This window comes from Brassica napus, chromosome C3 (genome assembly GCF_020379485.1).
Source record: "Brassica napus cultivar Da-Ae chromosome C3, Da-Ae, whole genome shotgun sequence".
Classification (NCBI taxonomy): Eukaryota; Viridiplantae; Streptophyta; class Magnoliopsida; order Brassicales; family Brassicaceae; genus Brassica; species Brassica napus.
Window position 1 is genome coordinate 14,200,127 of NC_063446.1, and position 6,713 is coordinate 14,206,839.

The window sequence follows — 6,713 nt, forward strand, 5'->3', positions numbered from 1 at the left end:
AAACCAAAGTATTTCATGATTCACTACTTCCACTCATCTATCTTCAAAACAAATCAATTTTATCATATCTTAATTTATATCACTTAAAACTGTTTATAATTACTTGATTTTTATTTTTCACGCATCAAAATATTTTTTTACAAGATTTATAAATTATTTTTAAAATAAACTGGTACCAGACGACTTACACTTCAGTCGTCCAGACGACTTCCAACATCTCAGACGACTCAGACGATTTACTGTGGCTATATTCGTAAAAATGACTTCTGTTTTTTTGTTTGGTCACAAGGGGTTGAGCTGTAATTTCACTAGGCTTTTAGGTTAGTTTTGCATTTGATTCAAGTTTGGGTATAGGTTTGGGATTAAAATCAAGTTGTGGGTTAGTTTTGGCAAAAACCCCTTTTTAAAACTACTTCAACTTATTAAAATAGAATATTAAAGTAAGATATCTAAACTAATAAATTTTATATTTTAAATATTATAACCAGAATATTGGAATATTGAAATAAAATTTAAATATTTTAATTTGATAAAAATACAATACTAAATGTAGTTGGTATTAATATTATTTGATTATAGGTTATATCGAACTATAGGTTATGTTTAACAATTACTGTTTTTTGCGGATTATTTTATAATCATGAAAATATTTATCAAGTATGAGAAGGGTTGAATGAAATATATTTAATTTATATTATAATTAAATAAGTTTTGACCAATATAAAAAGTTAAAGATAAATTCATATTATAATTTTTAGCTTTAAAGTATAAGTAAAATTATAGGGGATGGGTATATAAATGAAGTATCTTATTCTCATAAAATTATGTTTATAGAAATTTTAATTTAATTATATATACTTTAAAAATATATATAAAATACATATGTATATAATATCTAATTTTTAGTAAATTATTATTCGAAAAAAAATTTATCACACGTTTTAAAAGTACGGATTAAAATCTAGTTCTCTTTTATAGCTCACTTTGTCGTTCTATTGGTGTTAGACTTTCGACTGGGAACATAGTCATAAGCAAGAGGCCACATCTCCATTAGTCAAGGTGTATTGAAGAGTTCAAACTATGGAGAAGATGAGCTCAAGGCTGCAGTCAAATCCATAGGAGAGACAATCATCACCAAGAGACAACCTAAAAGTCCAAGCATGGTTTCATGACCGAGGATATGACCATTGGAGACTGTCACTCCAATCTTTACGACGTTGTCAACGATCTCAAGAGTGGCTACTAAATTTCCATTTTCCCTTGGTATTTTGCACTTTGTTTATACACGAAAACTGATTATAAATTATGTATACGGATGCAATTCATTTGTTAAACTACTTTGGTTCTTGCGTTGTCTTTTATAACAAACAACCCTTGCTACAGTGTCTTCTTACATTAAATGGACACATTATTTTTCCATTTGATGAATCTAATTTCTTTGAGTGGAGGCGTTGGGTACTCTTTTCTTACATGTAGCTAAAGTAGTGAACACACTAAAAAATGAAGCAAAAATTGTTCCGGGTCTAAAATAGTTCTGGTTTCTATTTTAAAAGAGTCAGGGCATGACTCGTTACCCTGCTACCATCCGCAAATGCAGCTTTTGCGTTTGGTAGCGGTTGTTGACGTTTTGCAACAATCACAAAAAAACTCCATAAATCGTTTAAACCACTCTAAACTTCTAAAGTTCAAAAGCTGATTCCAGCTAGCGTTTGCGGTTGCGGACGGTTGCTGGAGGGCAAAACAATTTTTTTTCTTTTAAAAAATGTTATATAAATTGATCTCATAATCTCCATCAACGAACCCATCGGAGCCTTTATTGTCGTTCCACTTCCATTTTTTATTTTCTTCGAATATGACATCACGGTTTACTACAATCCGCTTGCTCGGAGGGTCGACCAGTCGGTATGCTTTTGATCCCGGTTCTGTTTCTAGATGAACCAGAACTCTAGACCTATCATCATGCTTCCTTCTACCGGCTGTTTCTGTCCTAGCATAGCACACACACCCGAACACCTTTAGGTGAGACAGGTTCGGTTTTCTACCCTTCAAAGCTTCGTAAGGTGTTTTTCTGTCTAACGATCTCGTTGCCACTCTGTTAATTAAGTAAGTAGCATGTCTTATAGCTTCACCCCAGAGATGATTTGGCATATTCATATGCTTTAAGATGCTCCTAGTCATCTCCAAGAGAGTTCGGTTTTGTCACTCCACTGCGCCGTTTTGCTGAGGTGAGTATGGTGTTGTTAAGTGCCTATTCACTCCATGCTGCTCACAGTAGTATCGAAACTCATTAGAAGTAAACTCACCACCTCGATCAGTTCGGAGGTTTCTTAGTTCTTCACGTGTTTCTTGCTCAACAAGCTTTTTGAAGTGCTTAAATTTCTCAAAAGCTTCACTCTTCTCTTTTAACAGAACTGTCCACATGTAGCGTGAGTGATCATCAATGTGAACGAAGATATATCGGTTGTGTGCTGTTGTTGAGGGCGAGATAGGTCCACAAAGGTCGGTGTTTACTAACTCAAAAAGTTTTGTTGCTCGGTAGTGAGTTGCTTGTGGGAACGATTTTCTGCTTTGCTTTCCACGGAGACATGATACACATGTGTCTGTGCTCCGACTGATAGAAGGTAAACCCGTAACAATCTCCTTGTTGGCCATCATTCTCATTGTCTCTTGATTGAAATGACCTAAGCGGGCATGCAATATCTCACCTTCTCCGCAATTATTTACTTGCAGGCACTGGATAAGATCAACTTGTAGAACCAATTTGTATAGACGATTCTTTGCTCGTGCTGTCTTGACCATCAACTGTCCTTGCCTATCATAGAGAGTTAGTGTGTCATTCTTCATACGTACCTTACAACCTGCCTCAGTTGCTTGTCCCAAGCTGACAATGTTACTGCGTAGTGATGGTATGTAATAGACGTTCTTTAGCACCTTCTTCTCGCCATTCTTGATAATGAATCGAATTGATCCTTTACCCATGATGTCAATTCTTGAGTCATCTCCGAAACACACCTTCCCGGTGACAGTGTCGTCAAGTTCGAAGAAGAACATACGATTGCCGCTCATATGGTTGCTAGCGCCGTTGTCAAGATACCGTACATCCATTGTATCTGATTCGGACTCAAAGTTTGATGGGTTCACCTCTTTCTCGTTCAAATAGACTACTTCGTGCATCATGAGAGTATCAGCTTCTTGGGTATCATAATCCTTCTTCTCAATAGTCTCTTGGAGTTTTAGATGTTTATCGAGACAGTCCGTGGCGTAATGTCCTTGTTTATCGCACTTAAAACAAGTGATATGAGAAGCATCTCCACCTCGTCCTTGTCTATATGCTTCCCTTTGTTTCTGGAACGTTCCGCGGCCACGACCTCTTCCACGGCAATTAGATCGACCGCCGCGTCCTCGACCTCTAGAGTTATATCCATATCCTTCAGAGATCGTGTCAGCATTGCTATACATCAATTTTCCAGTGTCCTCATGTGTTTCTTCTTCTTCATCAGCAACTCTCTCTTCAAACGCCTTTAATCTCCCGACAATATCTTCAAAGCATGTCATGTTATGATCAAGCATCTGGTCAAGAGAAGCGACCATATGAATGTACTTCTTTCTTGGCAAACACTTTAAGAAACTTTTAACAAGCTTTGGCTCTTCTATCATCTGTCCCAAAGAAGCCGATTTGGAGGAGATTTCGGATAGCTTCCCGGAAAAGGTATCGATTGTATCTTCATATTTCATCTTGAGTCTATTGAATTCTGTCTTTAGGGTTTGAAGCGTAGCCTATTTTACCCTCTCAGCTCCTACATGTCTTGTTTTTATAGCATCCCATATCGCTTTTGTTGTGTCTAAGTCGCCAACTTGCATAATCAAACCCTCCGGTATAGACTGGAACAAAAGCACAGTGGCCATACTGTTTTTCTTCTCGTCTTTGGTTCCAGGGTCTATTGCTTCCCAAACTTCGCTAACCTTGAGTGCAATCTTCATTCTCATGGACCAGACGGTGTAGTTTATGGAGGTTAACATCGGGTATTTGATGGATGCTGGTCCGGCTTCTTTGTGTAAAACGATCTCACCTTTAACGTCTCCCATGGTTGTATGTAAGCCCTTCAAAGAAACCTTGTAAGCTCTAATACCAAATATAGAACCACAATATCAATAAGAAATCCTTCTCTTATTCAATCAATCAAAAGCTTAAAATCACAAATCACAAATCACACACAATGCATCTCATTATGCGTCCATATATATAGGACTTTAACAATTCCTAATTCAATCATCATTATCATATTTCCTAATCCTTAAGATAAACATAACTTCATAAATAAAAGGAAACTTGTGTCTCAAGCTTTATCCAAGCTTATCTAACATCCATCACCCTCACCGTCCTTGTAAGAGGTGGATTGCATCCCCCACACAAGGTCCATCAGATAGCAGACCCGGCCCATTATAACTAGGTCCCAGCTCGGCTTCGAGAACTGAGCGGCAAATTACCGGCTTAGCTTATGATTATTTTTAGCCGACTCAAGCAGTCGCCTAAAAATAGATTGTCTCAGCGGCTTAACTCAAACGGCTTAACAAATAAGCTTGACGGGCTGAAGCTCACCAAACGAGGCGAGTTAGGGTAAGGAAAAGTAACGACCAACTATATAAGGAGACAAAGAGACATCAAGAAGGGGATCCGAAAATCAACTACACACTTGGCGACTAGAATTAGGGTTTTACTTCTTCTTATTCTCGGCGACTTGTATTTTCCCGTTGAACTTATCTTCGCCGGGTTGTTTTTACTGTTTGTTTCCTCATTTGAAAACCGACTAAACCTCTTCCGCCTCCGCTCCAACAAGAAAAATAGACCCATCCGAGCTAAAAAGGGTTTTTCAGACGTTGGACAAGAACGGAGACGGTCGTATCACCAAACAAGAGCTCAACGACTCACTAGAGAATCTAGGAATCTACATACCAGACAAAGACCTCACTCGATGATCCATAACATCGACACGAATAGAGATGGATGCGTTGACATATACGAGTTCGAGTCGCTGTACAGATCCATTGTGAATGAGCATCACAACGATGGAGACACAAAAGAAGAAGACATGAAAGCAGCGTTTAACCTGTTTGACCAGGACGGAGATGGGTTTATCACTGTGGAGGAGTTGAAATCTGTGATGTCTTCCTTGGGACTCAAGCAAGGTAAAACCCTAGAAGGTTGCAAGAAGATGATTATGCAAGTGGATGTTGATGGTGATGGCAGAGTCAATTACAAAGAGGTGGGTTTAGCAGTAGTACTTGATCTTTGTTTAGGAGTTAACAGACAAGAAAGTGTGTATTTATTTGATTGATTTGTTTGTTTTCTTTTTTGTGTGTAAATAATTTTTCTGATGATGTATCAAAGACATCGTAGTCGGGACAAGGTGTGTTATCTTTTTCTTTCTTTCCAGGGTTTCTTTGAGGTTATGTAATATTCACCTTCTCATTCCATCTGGTTTAGTGTTCTTTAGTATATTGTAAACGTTTCCTATCAAGATAGTATAGATACATATGTAACATGTTTCTGTATAAATTCTATATATACATGAGTATATTAGTTTCACTTCACCAAGGAAACAGCTGAACCAACTAAAATTGTATTAGGCAAATGTTAAATTTGATGTCCGAAACCTGATTTGTATGTAAACATTCATTTCATGTTAACATGTCCGAAACCTTATTTGTATGTAACCATTCATGTTAAACTCCAATCTATGGTTACACATTATCTCAAATTAAATTCCATAGTCTTTGATTCAACAACATCTAGATTGCACTAACACAATTTGAGATAGAGAAAGTCGGTATAGAAATCTTAACGAATTTAAAAATACACTGTAGAGCTAGTGTGTACGTTTTTTTTTTTTTTTTTGGTAAAAATCTAGTGTGTACGTTCCTACCGAAATATATCGAATCAATTAATATTTTTCTCTTTTGTTTGAACGAACTATTTTTCTCTATATCTAAGAGTATTCCTCTGTTTTCTAGTTTAATTATAAAATGTTATTTAAAGAAAATATATTATAGCAAAATCCATTTCTATCATACAGATCTTTTATTTAAAGACTTAATTAGAGGATGTACTAGTATGTAAATTCCACTCAGTCAAGTCTTGACATTAATTAGTATGTAAGTGTATATATTATCATACTCTTTTTGTGCAGCTCTATAGTTAATTCTTAGATTATATTTTGACTAAATATCTATTATACTAGATATAAAAGGAATTGTTATATTCTCTTATATATCTTTGACCAAGAAAATATTTGCTTTTGATGTGCATGTGTCATTATATATATAATCAGACAAAGTAAAGAAAAACTCAACAAACAAGAAAAGTTAAAGTGAATATCTTACAATAAAGTTTTAAACTTACGTATAAAATGGTTATTACTATGAAAACTTTAGTTATGTTTGTTTTTACTGTTTTTTTCATCGTATTTTTTGTTGATTGTCATACGACAACTGCGACAGTTACCCCTGCTAATACTCCAGGTAAAATTCATTTTATAAGACATTTTAATCATAGGTACAAAGCACGATTTTATCCTTTTTGATTAATATACTTATTGGTTTAATTATATTATTCATCTAAATAGGTTATGGAATAAATTGGGCGACCAAAGTATGCTTCCAGATCTCATCGCCGTGTGACATAAATGGACGATTTGGGTGCTCAAAGTTTTGTG

At 35.9% G+C, this 6,713-nt stretch overlaps 1 pseudogene; it reads left to right on the forward strand.

The window, feature by feature from the left end:
• The first annotated feature begins 4,499 nt into the window (after positions 1 to 4,499).
• LOC125582936 lies at positions 4,500 to 6,408 on the forward strand (annotated as a pseudogene).
• Positions 6,409 to 6,713: the final 305 nt, after the last annotated feature.